A 17654-nucleotide genomic window follows, 5' to 3' on the forward strand; every position below is an offset into this window, starting at 1 on the left:
AAGGTCATCCTGACCCTCCTCCCGTCTCCCCTCCCCCACAGATGGAGGGCCTGTATGCTGAGATGGTTTCCGGGGAGGGACAGCGCCTAATGCTCTGTCACACCGACAGCAAGCTCCTTCCTGAAGGAGCTCAAGTTAAGCAAATCTTCTCGATTACTCTTTAAATCCTGAAGATGAAAAATAGAAAGTTAACATAGCGGTTCAAGGGAATAGCACTCCATGCGTTCAGACAGATACCAACTTCATTCATTCCGCTGTCAGTGAGCACCTCCCGGCGCCTGGCCCTGAGCTGAGCACCAGGGGCCCCTGTGCTCCGGGACCACAGCGCCTGCCCTGAACCTTACTCTCTGCTCCCCCGCTCTGTCACCCCAGACAGGAGCCTGGGAAGGACTTTCCTCTCCCCCTCCAGCCCCCTCCCCAGCCCACACCCAGCTGTGCTGCCCCCAACTCCAGCTGCATGAGTCTCATTTGTCTGCCAAGAGCCGCTTCTATCAGAAGGCGACACCCCTCTCTGGCGATTGGGGGTGGGTGTAAGAAGGAACCCAAAGGCCTATCCAGAAAGTGAGATCAGAGTTAGCAGCCTCCTGGGCCCCTCCCAAAACTCACCATTCAGCCCCACTTCACCCCGGGCCCCTTTCTTTCTTTGCTCTTTTTTCTGAGACCCGGCTGCCCGCCATCCAGGGCTCCTCTTTCCTAAGGTTCATATGCCAGGGGTCTGCCCATCTTCAGACCTCCCTGATGCTCTGAGTACCATATTCTCAAGGTAGCCTCTCCGCTTTCACAGGAGCCCGAGCGCCCAGCCCTGCACAGACGCCGAGCCAACGTCTCTTCTGTTGCCTTCAGGCTTGTTGAGGGTACTCAGACCTTCACCCTTAACCGCAGGCCTGCCAACCTCCACCTTCTAACCCCAGCCCACTCCCAGGCCACACCAGCCCCTGCCTTATTCCACTCTTTTCCTGAGTTCCATTTCTGGCTTCGCTCAGCCATTCAGCAGCGTGGCCCGATAACGTGCAAAGGGAGATCTGGCGAGAAGCCTGTGGTGAACAAACATTTTAATGAAGAAACAGAAACGATGGCTCCAAACTGAAAACACCCTGGAAGCCACAAACTCAGTGACTTTTAAAGAAGCCAGATCAGGACCTCTGAGGGCTTTCTTTCTTTCTTTTTTTTTTTTAAATGCACCCAGGAGGGCAATGAGTGAAATCAGCTCATCTCGGACACTGTCTCTTTCAGGAAACAGGGGCCTCCAAAGAAAAAAGGCATCCTAGCCCCTGCCAAATTCCACTCTGTTTCAGATTAGCCTCCCAGCAAAATGAGGGGGCTGTACTAGCTGCTCTTCCAAGTCCTTCTAGCACCGAGGCTCTGCAGCTCCCCTAAACAACCTATTTCAGAACCCTCCACGTCCTCATCACAGAATAGCGGATGCATCTGTGCTCTGGGCCTGGGTCCGCAGCTGGAGCTCAGAATCAGGCCTTTCACTGCACTGTTTTCAGGCCTGTTTTCCCTCTTTCTCATTTCCCTGAAAGGGCCTCTGGTCTTTCCCAAGCTGCCAGAGTAGAAGGGAACACGCAGCTCCCCCAGAGCAGAGGGGCCCATCGAAGGGAAAGCTGGCCCGGCCCCAGGACAGGCTCGCCTGCGATTCTGCAGGGACATTCCTCCCTCCCAGCCTGCAGGCCACTTCTGGAACTTTCCAACAGCACATCCTTGGGCCAGCCCAGGCCTCTCAGTATCCCGCACCTCGGTTTACAAGCTTTTAGTGGCAGCTAACATTTTGACAAACCTCCTCAAATGTGGGCCAGGCTGGGCCCTTTTCCCCAGGACCCAGCTGATGAAGGGATGCTGGGCTGGGACCAAAATGGGGTCCAGCCAGACAAGCCCTGAGCCTTGGTTCTCTGGGCCAAGGCTAGAGAGGACCAGAGGGAAGTGTCCTCGGCCGGCCCCACCGCCACCACGCGGGCTGCTTCCGAGATCTTAGGATGCATCAGTAATTCCAGGCAGGGCTCCATCTTCAATCCACACTCAGTCCAGGACCTGGTCAGGGAATCTCCAGCATTCCCAGTAACAAAGCTCGCCTTCCATGCCGGATTCCTCTGGGGTCTCTGGGTGGAAGTAGCCAGACCCTCTCGCTGGGCTCCTGCTAGATCTGGGGGGTCCAAAAAGCATCTGTCTCCATCAGCGACAGTCACAGCTCCAGATCTCTGCTTTCAGACAGTTTTTAAAGAGAATGGTGTTTTGAAAGTTCAAGACATGTTCCGGGATTGACTTTGGTTCTAGCTCCGTCTCCGTCTCTCAAAACACCAGTTCTATCCCCCGTGAATCTGGCCGTCCTGGAGGCAAGGAGCTGAGCTGACAGGACGGCAGGGAGCCTCTGCTTCCTGATGACCCAGGCTGTGCCCGGTCTAGATTTTACCAGAAGGACTCCAAGAAGCGAAACCCACATCCACTCATTCCCTCAGGCCCTCTAACTGACACGCTGGCCCCAAGAGAAGACTGACGACTCCCTCCCGACTGCGGCGACCTCATCACTGTTTCCCACCCCCAACCTCCCAGTCCCCCTCGGCTCTTGCCCCACAACCGACCGTGCTCCCAGCTAGAGGGTTTATGCTTCCTCTGAAGACCTCTGGCTCGGTCTCCTGCTTGACTTCTCCATATCACCCAGGCACTGCCCAGGTCCCGCGTCCCCCCAGCCACCCCGCCAGCTCACACCAGGCTAACGGGCACAGTAGTAGCCTTTCCCTTCTCCAGAGGACTCTTCCCAACCCAGGGGTCGAACCCAGGTCTCTTGCATTGCAGGTGATTCTTTACCAGCTGAGCCACAAGGGAAGCCCAGACATTTACTTAAACCTCAGGGGAATAGAGAATCACAGTAAACACATTTGAATCTAACAAGACATCACTCTCCTAAAAATTTGTCAGCCATCCCCCCACCTGAAAAAATTTCTCATGTTTCCTAAGTCCCAGCTTATACTATCTTCTCCAGCCTCTCACTTCTCCTCCAGACCCTTCTATCCAAACTCTAAGTTCCTGCAGATTTCTCTCACACAACAATTTGTCTTGCCTCCAGCCTGCCCAGAGGGTCACTCTGTTCTCACCAGACAGGGGGGCTTCTCCATCAGGGTTCACAATCCTCAAAAAAGAGGCATCTACCTCCGGGGGCTGGGGTGGGGGGAAATGGTGCACCCCTCCCGTAGAATGATACAGTACAGCATTTCTTCTCTATGTAACACTTTCTTCCTATCCACCCTCCACCACCACCCCCTTACATCTGGTACCCCTCACAGTTGAGAAATCCACCCCAAATCACTCTTGTTCTCTTTTTTTCACCCCTTTATGGGCATGGAGCACTGCTAATTACTATCCCTGTTATAGTTAAAAATGATGATCCAATAAAAAATAAGTCAATACAAAACAGACACAAAAGGACAGATACTATACGATTCCACTTACATGAGGTCCCTAGAGTAGTTAAATTCCTAGAGACACGAAGTGGAACACTGGCTGCCAGGGGCTGGAGAGAGGGGAGAATGGGGAGTTATTTTTCAGTGGGTATGAGGTTTCAGTCTGGGAAGACGAAAAAGGTTTTGAAGATGGATGGTGGGGATGGTTGCACAATGATGTAAATATACTTAATGCCCCTGAACTGTACACTTAAAAGTGGCAAAAATGGTGACTTTAATATATAATGCATACTTCACCACAATGAATAAGTACTGTCAGCAACATTCACTCTGACTTCAGGACTTCCCTGGTGGTCCAGTGGCGAAGACTCTGTGCTCCCCATGCAGGGAACCCAGGTTCGATCCCTGGTCAGGGAACGAGATCCCACATGCCACAACTAAGAGTTTGCACACCACAATTAAAGATCCTGCATACCACAATTAAGACCCAGCACAGCCAAATAAATAGATTTAACAGCAACAAAACCCATCCACTCTGACCCCAAGAGAGACTTGCCGTCAATTGAAAAAAGGGAGGCTTTTCCTCCTGCCAGCCTACATTTCAACAGCTCTGCGAACACCTTCAGGGGGCCCTGAGCGAAGGAGGGTATCTTCACCTGCTCTCAGCCATCTGTCTGCTGACCCCACCTACATGGCTCTAGGCTTCAGTTCCGCTTCCAAGCTGACAGAAAGCAGAAGAACCGCAGAGGAGGCACCATCCATGTAGGCGTGCATGGGTGCTAAATCATTCGTTGTGTCCGACTCTTAGCGACGCCGTGGACTGTAGCCTGCCAGGCTCCTCTGTCCATGGGATTCTCCAGACAAGAACACTGGAGTGGGTTACCGAGCCCTTCTCCAGGGCATCTGCCCGGCCCAGGGATCGAATCCACTTCTCTCAGGTCTCTTGCATTCGCAAGCAGGTTCTTTAGCACTAGGGCCACCTGGGGAGCCCAAGGAAGAGGACCTTGATTCTAAACCTAGTCAGTAACTAGTTGTGCATCCTCGGGCAAGTTGTCTAATCTCTGGATCTCAATATCCTTATAAAGAAAACAGAGAAGGGAACAGGCTGCCCCTCGAGAGATAATGGATATGAACACAGTTTGAGAAGTGTGTGCAAGCTGATTTCATCATCTCTAATTTCACTTTGTCAAATTAAAAACATCTCAAACGTTAGAAGTAAGTTTCTACCTGAAAATAAGGAGGTAGACAGTGAATCGCTCCATAAATACAACCTAAAGATAATACTTTGATCCTCCATCATCATCCCTAAATCATCATCCTCATTGAGGGTGGAATGAAGCCAAGTCCTTCCCAGCCTGATCTCTCTCTGCTGTGAAAATCCATTTTGTTAAGACACATTTTTCTCCATGATTTGCTCTTAATTCAGAGGTAGGATCCAGTTTTGCCCGCAGGCTGCCCATGGCCTTGCCTGCGTGAGGCGTGCAGTGGGGTTCCAAGCAGGAGCAGAGTTGGGAGGGATATATGGGAGAGGCCAGGCAGAGCGGAATCCCTTGAACACATATTCAAAGATGACACCTAACCATGTTCAAGTCTCCCTGGTGACTGAGTGGTAAATAATCCATCTGCCAACGCAGAAGACATGGGTTCGATCCCTGAGTTGGGCAGATCCCCTGGAGAAGGAAATGGCAACCCACTCCAGTCTTCTTGCCTGGGAACTCCCCCCGACAGAGGAGCCTGGCGGGCTATAGCCCAGGAGATGGCAAAGAGCTGGACATGGACAGAACGTAGCGATTAAACAGCAGCCACGTTCATGGCACTCACACGTTGACGTGACGGTCGACAGCCTGGTGAAAAGGTGCCAGCACACGCAGGGTGGCTCCGGGGCCGCAAACCCCGTGAAGAAGGTGGTCCAAAGGTGGCTCCAGCTGGCGGAGTTGGCTGCCCCTCAGTCTGACCACCAGCCGGGTTGGCTGCTGTCGGAAGGCCGCCAGCCCCGGCTCTACCCCAGAGGCAGGAGGCAGCATTTCTCTCCGACAAAGAGCCTCTCTGTCCCTCAGGCCCAAGCAGTACGTTCGTTCGGGTCACCCACACCCAGGTCAGCGCACACCTGGCCCTGCCCCTCCCTCCCTTTGGCCACCGCGACCTCACCAGGACCCCTTCTGGTTCTTTTCACAGACCCCCCTTCTCTCTGAGGAGGGACTTGTCAAGGCTTCTCCGCTTCCTTCCATGGAACCCCCGAGGGAGGGGGGTCCCAGGCCTCTCGGCTAGGGTCCCCGCTTGGGCCCCACTCCTCAGGACCGCCTCCCACCGCTCACAGGGACCCAGCTCAGCCCAGATGGAAGTCATCTCTATCCGGGTTTCACCCTGATTTCACCGATAATTACGTTATGCCTGTCCACACCCGTTTCCACAGCACCTCCGCCCCCACCCGCGCCCCCTCCACACTCACGCAGGCAGTGCCAAGAAGGGAAAATGCAAGCAGGCCTGAAGGAACCCCGGGCGGGCGAGCTGGGGACACAACCAGAGCCTCAGGCTTGGCCCGCGTGCAGCTCCACGCTCTGATCCTCAAGGGGCGCAGCCTCCCTCAGCGCAGAACTGTAACATCAAGGAGCCAATTCTCCCCCTGAGGCCCAGGGAGAGGTCTGCAGACAGGTCCCGCCTGAGAGGCCAGCTCTCTCTGGGCCTCCTGGGCACCCCAGGAGGCCTGTCCTTGCTGTGGCCCCAGGACCCTCACCCCGCAGCCAGCCACAGGCATCTCGGGGTCACCATGCCTGAGGTCCAAGCACTCTGAGGGACAGGGGCGTTGTTGTGAGACTGTGACTTCCAGAATGTCCTCTGTCCCATTCCGTGGACTTTAAGCTTTTCTTAGTACCCAGGAGGGCAGACCAAGGGGACTTTGATCCCATGGGCCTCTGCTGGAATAAACTATCATTGCAAATGGGGCCTCCAGGCCACCTTTCCCCTCAAAGACGGCCTGGTTAAGAGCAAACCATTCTCAGGCTCGTCTGACCACACCGACCCGGGAGCTGCAGGGTGCCTGAGTGGGAAGCTAGGGGTGGGGAAGCTGAGCCTGGAAGAGGGAGGGAATTCAAGAACCACCCGCTCCCATGCCTGATAGAGCCAGAGCGCTTCCTCGCAAGAAACCGTGAAGTGTCAGTAAGCAGACCCTCGCACAGCCTGAAATGTCTGAGCCGCCACCGCCTCCACCAGCCGCCCTCTCAACTTCCCGAGGAAGGCTGGGGGAGGGGGCGGGCTGGGGAGGGAGAGGAGGGTCCTCGCGGCCTGGGCCCAGACCCACCCCTCCGCAGCCTCCTCACAGGGTGCTTTGAGGACCCGCAGCCCTGGCTTCTCCAGCCTGTGCCGTCACAAAGGCCCCCTCTGTCCCAGCCGCCGGGGACAGGCCGCCCACCCCTCCCGCTGCCCACCCCCCCACACACAGGCACTTCCTACAGCGGCGGGTCCCAGCCGAGTTCCCCGAGACGTGCTGGAACAAAGGCTGCTCGGGACTCCACCGGGGCCTGTCAGGCCCGGAGCGTAATTACAGGGGGCAGAGCCGCTGGGGCCACACCTGGCCGCGCGGAAAACAGCGCTTCTTCCTGTCAAGCCAGGGGGGAGCCGAGAGACAGGGAGGCGACAAACCACAATTTGAATCACTTGGAGAGAAGCTATAAATATAATAATGAGTCATTTGTAAAATATAATTTCATCCAAAAGCCTGGAAAAAATGGGAGAGAAGTTCTTATGCTATTTCAGGCTAAATCGTTCAAGGGTGTTCTGCCAGAACCTGGGGCGGGGACCCAGCTGCCCCCCGAGAGCTGGGCTGCCCTCCAGGCCCCAGCCCTTCTGACGCCGCGCGGCCTTGGACACCCCCTGCCCCAGTTCCCTTTCCATATCCTGGGATCAGAATGTCGTGATGCAGGGGTCTCTCTCGGAGAGCTGATAAGGATCATAAGCCTTGCATCCAGGCTGTTCAGCTGAGAACAGCTTAGGGCAGCCACGCTGTTCTTGGCGACGCGTTCCCCAGCCTTGGGGGCCCTCAGCCTTGTGAGCACAGGGTGGCTTTTCCAGTGCGGCCCCCAGGTCCCCTCCAGAGCTCTGCGAAGCCGTAACTCCAGCCCTGGGCCCCAGCTGCTCATGGGGGGAGAGGGGGACAACCCTGAACAAGCCTCTGTCTGGGGGAGTGTAGAGAGGTCACCACTGCCAGTTCTGGTTACGGGGGACACCTTATTCTCTGTGTGACCTGAAGTAATGACTTAACCTCTCTGAGCGCAGTCACTTCATCTGCTGGTTCAGTCACTCCGTCGTGCCCGACTCTTGTGGCCCCATGGACTCAGCCCACCAGTTCCTCTGTCCACGGGATTTCCCAGGCGAGACTACTGGAGTGGGTTGCCATTCCTTCTCCAGGGAGGATCTTCCCGACCCAGGAACAGAAGCTGGGTCTCCTGCATTGCAGGCATATGAGGGTATCCCTACTTCATCTATTACACGGGATTAATAACAGTACCTTCCTCAAAGGGTTGTTGAGAAAATGAAATGAATGACTGTGTAAAGCACTCAGAAGAGAACCTGGCAGCGTGAGCCCTCAGTAACGCCAGCTAAGACCCTGGTTATCGGTTCTCACCGGGCACGCTGTGCCGCAGGGGCCCCAGGAGAGAGGCCCCAGGCGTACAGGATCGCCCCTGGGTGGCGGTGGGTAAACCAGGGTCGGAGCCCAGGGCACGGCCTTCAGCCATTTCATCATCTCAGCTTGCCCGTTGACCTGAGCAAACTCACCAGTCTCTGTGGCCGGAGCACCCCCTCGCCCCTCCTCACGAGCAGCTTCGTCCCTGGACTGGACTGCAGGGAGTGTGAGGAGAGGAGGGGAGGACTCTGTCCTAGCATCCAGAGGCTGAAGCCGGCTTTTACCTGGGAGGGGAGCGTCTGAGGCGTGCTGCGCTCTCTCTCCTGTCCTCTTCCCTGTCTCCTCTTTTCCCCTCCGTCTCCCCTTCCCTCTTTGCTTACCTCCTCTTCACGCCAGCTCTCTCAGCCTTCCTACTCTTCCACCCCTAGGCAGAGCCGAGAGCGGGGAAGGGGGCTGAAGTGCTCAAAGCGTCTGTCTCCCCAACACTTCTGGCGCTCGGACCTTGAAAGCCCTCAACCAGACGTCTTCCCCTGAGGCGGCCCCTCACACCCAGGGTGACCAGAGGAGGCCAAGAGAAATCGTCTCCATGTCAGTATTCTGCATGTTTCTTTCTGAGAAACCAGAGCACCCCCGCCAGCCCTAGCCTGGGGTGAAGGTCAGAGGACATGGGTGCAGCAAGAGTCTTTCCCCCTGTACCTGCCAGCTCTCCCCCTCTTCCCGAGAGGACGTGTCTTTCCCACTGCTGTGCCCACCTTCTCGCTCTTGCCTGGATAACTGTTTTCCCCCCAGTCATTCCCTAGTGTATATGTCAGTGTTCACATTTCCCTAAGTGTATTATCTTTTTTTTTTTCCCCCTTTCTAGTTAGTTTGAATTAGGGATCTAAAGACCCACACAGGGGACTTCCCTGCTGGCCCAGTGCCTAAGACTCCACACACCCAGTGCACATGGCCGGGTAAAATCCCTTGTCAGGGAACCAGATCCCACATGCTGCAACTAAGGGTTCACACGCCACAACCCAAGATTCCGATTGCCACCATGAAGACTGAAGATCCCGCGTTATGCAACTAACACCTGGTGTAGCCAAATAAATATTTTATTAAAAAAAAAAAACAGACAAACACAGTGGTGTCATTGAACTTGTTCCTCTTTCCCTTATATTATCCTATAAGTTAAGTTGATAGATAGATTTTTTATTGTTTTGTTATTTATTTATCTGGCTGCACCAGGTCTTGGTTGTGGCTGTGGGCTCTCGTTCCCCGACCAGGGGTTGATCCTAGGTCCTCTGCACTGAGAGCATGGGCGTCTCGGCCATTGGACCCCCAGGCCAGATTCAGGTCTGATTATCATTATCTCTTTTTGTTTCTGTTGTTTCACAGGGTTATTTCACATAGGTGGTGAAGTGTGCCCCTGTCAACATGTATAATGTCTGGTTGTGTCTCTTTGTGGGACTTCCCAGGCGGCACTAGTGGTAAAGAATCCACCTGCAATGCAGGAGATGTAAGAGATGCAGGTTCGATCCCTGTGTCTGGAAGATCCCCTGGAGAAGACAATGGCAACCCTCTCCAATATTCTTGCCTGGAGAATCCCATGGACAGATGAGCCTGGAGGGTTATAGTCCAGTAGGGTCGCAAAGAGTCAGACACAAGTGAACTGCCTTAGCATGCAGCATGTCATATTGTCACCCATTGTTCTTCATTGCCTAGGTCCATTATTGCAGTAGGGCTTTCAAAGTTGTGATACTCTAGTTATAACATTTGGAGAAGGCAATGGCACCCCACTCCAGTACTCTTGCCTGGAAAATCCCATGGACAGAGGAGCCTGGTGGGCTGCAGTCCATGGGGTCATGAAGAGTCTGACACGACTGAGTGGCTTCACTTTCACTTTTCACTTTCATGCATTGGAGAAGGAAATGGCAACCCACTCCAGTGTTCTTGCCTGGAGAATCCCAGGGACAGGGGAGCCTGGGGGGCTGCCATCTGTGGGGTCGCACAGAGTTGGACACGACTGAAGTGACTTAGCAGCAGTAGCAGTTATAACATTCCTTCTTCATTTGGTAGTTGGAACATCTCATTTCTACCACTCCTAATTGCCTTGTATAGATCCACACTCCTACATAGTATAATTCTCCTTCTGCTTGAGGGACTTATGTCAATATTTCTCACAGTGCAGTTCTGCTGGTGATGAATCTTTTCATATTTTGCCTGAAAATGTTCTCATTTCGCCATAATTTTTTAAAAATATTTTTGCTGGGTATAGAATTCAAGGGTGACAGTTTCTTCTTTCAGTAGTTTGATGATGTTGCTCCACTGACTTCTGGCTTTCATTGTTTTTAGAAGAAGTCTGTGAGCTCATTTGGGGTTGTGTCTATACACCTTTGCATCGTTCCTGGTGTCTGGCATACAGTAGGTGCTAAATTAAAATTTTAGGAAAATGAATAAAGAGAAATCTATGATCACTTGGCCGTGACCAACCGGGCCCACATGGCCATACTCGTGACTGGTACGTGCTTCAGACTTGTCACAGACAGTGGGCACCAACTGTGACAGCTGTCCTCTGGGCACTCCCTCTTCCTGAGCTGAGCTGGCAGTGTCCAGAGCACTCCCAAGAATGTGGCTTTAAATATCCTGACCTTGACAATTCCAAGGCCTTTGATGGAGGGTGTGTAGAGTTGAGACACATGAGTCACTCAAGGTGCCACAGAAGTGTGACTGCTCCACTGAGGCTCTCAGAATGCTCCTTGTCCTGAGGTGTGGTGGAAGGAAGAAAATAAACATGGAGCAGCCTAGTAAACACTCCCCGACATTCGACACATTGCTCCTTCCCACAGATGTGTCCAGAACTCTCTGCCTGAACGAGGGACACTGCAGAGGACCTCAGGCATACTCGCTGGCAGCTCAGTGTCTGGATAAGGCCACCCCAATAGGTGCAAAGCGGGAGCAAGCAGAGTCAAGGGCCAGGGCAGCAGGGACACAGGGCCCACCAGTCTCTGGATCAGGGCCTGCATACTTCCCAAATCCACGCTGGCTCTGGATACCTGTGCTTTTCCGGCCGAGGGGGCACATCTCTGCCAAGCTCCCCTTCCATGCCCTACACAGTGCTAGACACCATAAGGAGAAAAGGAGTCCTGCTGTCACTAAGGGATTGCATCATTTCCCTAAATGCAATTTCTCCCAAAGTGAGGTTTCCCGGTCACCTGCATGTGAACTATCAGGGACATTTGTTAACAGTGAAGATGCCTGAGCTCAGTCTCCGACAGAAGGGATCATATGCTTTAGGAACGAAGCCCAAGAATTAATACTTTTTTGGGGAGTGGGGGAGGGAGCCATACCATGAGGCTTGTGGGGGTCTCAGTTTCAAATCAGAGATCCCACAGATGGAACCGGAGTCCCCCACAGTAGAAGCACAGACTCCTAACCACTGGACCACCAAGGAATTCCCAAGAACTGACACTTTTAATAAATTTCTTGTATACATAAAAGTGTAAGAAATACTGCTGTAATGTTTTATCCCTACGAAGTTTCATTCACTGTATTTGGACACCTAAGAAATTCCGTTAGAGTTGAAGTCTCTGGCCATTGGCGTCTGGGCTCAGAGTTTCTTTGGCACTCTATAGGCTTCCAATCTACTTGTTTCTGATGGATTCTGTGAGCTAGTCTCTGGGTCTGACGTCTAGTGCAGGTATTTCTTTAAGCAACAAACCTCAGTGCTCTTGCAGACTCTCGGCCTTACCTCGGGATACCTATACCTTAGGACAACAGCAGAGGCACCCCAAGTCTGGTCCTTGCCTGTAGGCTATATCCTGTGTACATATCAAGGGAGTGAAAACCAGGAAGTACTCAGGAAAGGACATGTCCCAGTCTTATCTCCTGTGATGTACGCCTCATCCCTGCTTCTGCTTATACTCAGAGACTCTGGGGCAAAGCTTTGGGGATTTTACAATTCTGCCAGTTTCCAGAATCTTAGCCATTTTCTACCATAGGCAGAAAGAGCTTCTCTTAGCAAAGCTCTATTTTCTTCCTTTTCTCTTTTTGGGTAGGCTAGTTTGAACATAAGTTTACCTTTTTATAGGACTTTACTAATAGCAACGAGAAGGAGCCAACCCCATCCAACACGCTGAATTTCTCTCCTAAGTAATGTGCTGCTATAACCACAGCACGCATGTGAGCTGCATTCCAAGGCACAACAGGAAACTATGTAACTAGCTGGATCAGATTGCTAATTTCTCAACCCAAGATAGAGGGGTTATTACTGCCCTTCATCTTTCCTCTTTGGTTGAATCACTTTGGGACTGAACCATTTGTGTGGCCTCTTACTCATGGCTTCCCTGGTAATTCAGATGATAAAGGATCTGCCTGTAATCAGGAGACCCTTCGATCCCTGGGTCAGGAAGATCCCTGGAGAACGAAATGGCAACCCACTGCAGTATTCTTGCCTGGAGAATTCCGTGGACAGAGGAGCCTGGCAGGCTACACTCCATGGGGTCACAAAGAGTTGGACACGACTAAGCAACTAACACGCATTACTCATGGCACTAATTGCTGTACTAGTTAGAACTCTTCAAGTTGGAATAAACAAAAATCCAACTCAACTGGCTTAAACAATAAAGACAATTTACTGGCTCACCTTACTCTAAAGTCCAGAGGAAGAGCTGGCTCTGAGCAAGGCTTGACGCAAGGGTTCACACCGCGTCACCAAAGACTTCGCTTCCCGACTCTGTCACTCAAGCCTTTCATGGTGGCTTCATCACCATGTTTCATACAGTGGCCTTCCATCAGCTTCAGGCTCAGAGTTATAAAGTGGTCACAGCAATTCCAGACGCACATCCTCACGCTAGTGACTGCTTTACCAGTCCTGAGACTCACACTCTCATTCGCTGGAAATGGATCAAATGCCCATCCCATCCCTGAGTGCCTCCTGTCTGCTCAGCTGCTCAGTCGTGTCCGATGTTTGTGACTCTACGGACTGTACTGGTTTTTCCAGTAGTCATGTGCAGAACTGGGGTTTGGATCATAAACAAGGCTGAGCGCAGAAGAATTGATGCTTTCAAATTGTGGTGTTGGAGAAGATCCTTGAGAGTCCCTTGGACTGCAAGGAGATCAAACCAGTCCATCCTAAAGGAGATCAACCCTGGATATTCATTGGAAGGACTGATGCTGAAGCTAAAGCTCCAAAACTTTGGCCACCTGGTGCAAAGAGCTGACTCATTGGAAAAGAGCTTGATGCCGGGAAAGATTGAAGACAAAAGGAGAGGGCCGCAGAGGATGAGATGGTTAGAGAGCGTCACCAACTCAGTGGACATGCATTTGAACAAACTCTGGGAGATAGTAGAGGATGAAGGAGCCTGGCATGCTACAGTCCTTGGGGTCACAAAGAGTCGGACACGACTTAGCGACTGAGCAGCAACAGCAAGGCGTGCCTGAACCAGCCGCTGCGGCCGGTGTGCAGAGTAGCTGAGGGATAACGGGATAAGAGCCCACCCCGCCCAAATCCCAGGGCCGAGAATGGACGAAACCCTCTAAAAGGGAGCCAGGTACTGTGAAGGAGTTTACAGCCAAATGCAGAGGGCAGCAGACCTCTGAATGGTATTACCAAAATGAGGTTAGGACTGTAACATGAACCAGGGGGAATAAAAGAAGGTGCACCTACCTCTGCCTAGAGAAATTTAGAAAGACTTCTCAAATGTTAGCAAGGATGTGGGAAAAAAAGGTGCAGTCATTATGGAAAACAGTAAGAAGGTTCTCTAAAAAACTAAAAATAGAACTATCATATGATCCAGCAACCCCACTCCTGGGCATATATCCAGACAAAAGTAAAAACAGTGATTCAAAAGGATACATGCATCCCAATGTTCATAGAAGCAGTATCTACAATAGTTAAGACATGGAAGGAACCCAAGTGCCCACCAACAGGCAAGTGGCTTAAGAAGATGTGGTATAAATTATACAATGGAGTATTACTCAGCCATAAAAAAGAACAAAATATTACCACTTGTTGCAACATAGATGGACCTAGAGAATATTATGATTAGTGAAATGTCAGACAAAAAAAGATTGTAGGATATCACTTGTAAGTGAAATCTAAAAAAAAATACAAATAAATGTTTGTGCAAGGCAGAAATAGACTCCTAGGCATAGAAAACAAACTGACAGTGAAAAGGGGAGAAGGCAGAGGGGGGATATAAATTAGGAGTATGGCATTAACTATTAGATAGATATGAATTATTATATATAAAATAGATAAACAACGAGGCTATCCTGTACAGCACAGGTAATTACCCTCATTATCTTGTAATAACCTGTAATGGAACATAATCTTCAAAAATACTGAATCACTATGGTGAACACATGGAACTAACACAGTATTGAAAATCAACTATTCTTCAGTGAAAAGATTAAACTTAAACCTACAAGACCTCCTTGCCTGTATTTGTCACTGTCGGCCTCTCTCTTTGACAGGTTTCATGGACACAATACTTCCTTGGTTTTCCTCCTACTTCCTGGCTGCCAATTTGTCTCCTTTGTTAAATTAAGTTAATGGTGTTGAAACTGGCAATGAGCTCATAGGAGAGTGTGGTAGTATTTTATACCTCTCTGGGTGCTACACTCCCCCAAAAAACTTTTGAAGGACTTTTTATTTGGCCTAATCTTGGGACTGACTGAAATCTCAGGTCCCTGACCAGGGGTGGAACCCAGGCCCAGCAGTGAAAACACCGACTCCTAACCAATAGACAGCCAAGGAATGTCCCGGAAGAATAACTTTTATTTTTATCCTATGAAGGGAATAGAAAATTTTTATTGATTATAATCAACCATTAATGTATATCTATTATACATTATACAGAAAATTTGATTATATAATCTATTGATTATAATAGATATATTTATTACAGTGAAGTTGCTCAGTCGTGTCCGACTCTTTTCGACCCCATGGACTGTAGCCTACCAGGCTCCTCAGTCCATGGGATTTTCCAGGCAAGAGTACGGGAGAGGGTTGCCATTTCCTTCTCCAGGGCATCTTCCCAACCCAGGAGTCGAACCTGGGTCTCCCACATTTCAGGCAGATGCTTTACCATCTGAGCCACCAGGGAAGCCTTATATATATATTAATATACAATATATAATATATAGATACATAAATGTGTATGTAATTAATGAAAATTAATTTCCCTTGGAGGAGAGCCGTTTTACAGTGTTGTGTTGGGCTTCTGCTCTACAGCAAAGTGAATCAGTTTTCTGTATCCATGAATCTCCTCTTTCTTGGACTTCCTTCCCATTTCGGTCACCACAGGGCCTTGAGTTCTCTGTTCTACACAGTAGGTACTCACTCCTTATCCTAATTACCCATTTTCTACATTGTATCAATAGTGTATACATGTCAGTGACTTCCCTGGGGGTCCAGTGGTTAAGACTTTGCCTTCCAATGCAAGGGGTGTGGGTTGGATCCCCAATTGCAGAGCTGAGATCCCACATGCCTCAGCTAAAAAAAAAAATCAAAATGTAAGTCAGAAGCAATACTGTAACAAATTCAATAAACACTTTTTTAAAAAAAAATGTGTGTATATGTCAACCCCAAGGAGATCCAACCAGGTTAGGAGATCTAACCAGTCCATCCTGAAGGAGATCAGTCCTGGGTGTTCATTGGAAGGACTGATGTTGAAGCTGAAACTCCAATACTTTGGCCACCTCATGCGAAGAGCTGACTCATTTGAAAAGACCCTGATGCTAGGAGGGATTGGGGGCAGGAGGAGAAGGGGACGACAGAGGATGAGATGGCTGGATGGCATCACCGACTCAATGGACATGAGTTTGGGTAAACTCCAGGAGTTGGTGATGGACGGGGAGGCCTTGCATGCTGCAGCCATGGGGTTGCAAAGAGTCAGACACGACTGAGCGACAGAACTGACTGACTGACTGACTGTCAATCCCAACCTCCCAATTCATCCCACCCCCAAAATAATTTTTAAATGAAGTTTGTCTTCTCATCCCTTCCCTTCTCCATTTGCCCCAGTTGTTCTCGAATGAGTGCAAAAGCGCACATAAGCATTGCCTGGGAACCTTGCTAGACCCTTGCTCTCCTGGCCCTGCTTGCCCCCAGCCCTGCGATCTTCGTGACCTCATCTCTGACTTTATCTCTACCCACACTGTGGCCTTATGCTGACATCAGTCCAGCCACTCCAGCCTTCCCATCCATCCTCAAACACACAGGGAAGCTCTCTATGACCTTTGTACTTGCACGGTCACAGAAAGCAGGATCCCCGCTCAGATACCATATCCTCAGAGCAGTCACTCTGAAAGAGTGTGCACACACGCACATGTTCAATCACACGGGCCTGTTTTATTGTCTGCACAGCATTTAGTGTTTACTAGCCAAAATTATCTGGTCTTCTTGGATTTTGGTCCACTTGTTTCCTATTGTCGAAGCCCTCCTAGAAGCTGAGTTCCTATTTATTGCTTTAGGGGCTTCCCTGGTGGCTCAGAGGTTAAAGCATCTGCCTGCAATGCAGGAGATCTGGGTTCGATCCCTGGATCAGGAAGATTCCCCTGGAGAAGGAAATGGCAACCCACTCCAGTATTCTTGCCTGGAGAATCCCATGGACGGAGGAGCCTGGTAGGCTACAGTCCACGGGGTCCCAAAGAGCCGGACACGACTGAGCAGCTTCACTTTCACTTTCACTTTACTGCTTTATCCCAACTTCTGGCAGATTCAAACCCCTTGATAAAGGGAATTCCCCGTGGTCCAGCGGTTAGGACTCGCTGCTTTTACCGTCCGGGCCCATGTTCAATCCCTAGTCAGGGAACAAAGATCCCACAAACCTCTCCGTGTGGCCAAAGGGGAAAAGAAAAACCTTCTTGATAAATATTTGTTGGTTGAATGAATAGATTTATGCCTGCGGAACTCAGGAGAGAGGGCTGGGTGTGTGGATTTTGGAGCTGGCATCACAACAGTAACAGCTGAAACCATTCCATGAATCGGTGTGCCCAGTGAGGGTGGGCAGACGTGAGGATGACCAGAATAGAACCTAGGAGATGTCTACCGAGTGGGAAAAAGGGAAAGATGCCTGGGAGGGAAAACAAGAAGTGACCACAGAGGCTGCAAAGCAGCACTGGAGGAAGACTCGGCCTAGAAACCCCGACAGAAAAGAGTTCTGGAGCAGGAAGTGGGGGACACGCAGAGCAAAGAAGCAATTGAGTAGCGAGGTGCCCGGTGGATTCTGGCCACCGGAAGTTACTGGTGAACATCCAGTTCCCGGAAAAGGAGGGGCAACTGACAACCCATGGACGTCGTTGAATAAATGCCCTATCTCCTGCAATATGGAGGGACAATTCCAATGTCCCTCAGAGGGTCCCAAGCAGCACTGAGCCCCGGGGTGACAAACTCGAAAATAAGTATGCCCTTTATTGGTTTGTCTTCAAACCTTTCCACTACCCTCTCTTCTGCTCCCTGGGAACCCCTGCCATGTAAACCATTAGCATTTGAATCCTTTCTCAGGCTCTGCTTTCAGCGAAATTGACATCCATTTCTCATTTCTCTTTCAGTTTTTCAGGAAGAGAACAAGACTTTCCCTTACATCTCGTGGTTCAGAACTGGACCATGTATGTACCCATGCATAAACTCATCATGAGCCCAAGGAAAG

At 50.8% G+C, this 17654-nt stretch overlaps 1 non-coding gene across 1 annotated transcript; it reads left to right on the forward strand.

The window, feature by feature from the left end:
- The first annotated feature begins 3742 nt into the window (after positions 1-3742).
- On the forward strand, positions 3743-3815 carry TRNAG-CCC (transfer RNA glycine (anticodon CCC)). The gene has a single exon. It is a non-coding gene; the product is annotated as a tRNA-Gly (tRNA).
- The last annotated feature ends 13839 nt before the right edge of the window (positions 3816-17654 follow it).

The sequence above is a fragment of the Muntiacus reevesi genome, chromosome 4, assembly GCF_963930625.1.
Source record: "Muntiacus reevesi chromosome 4, mMunRee1.1, whole genome shotgun sequence".
Lineage (NCBI taxonomy): Eukaryota > Metazoa > Chordata > Mammalia > Artiodactyla > Cervidae > Muntiacus > Muntiacus reevesi.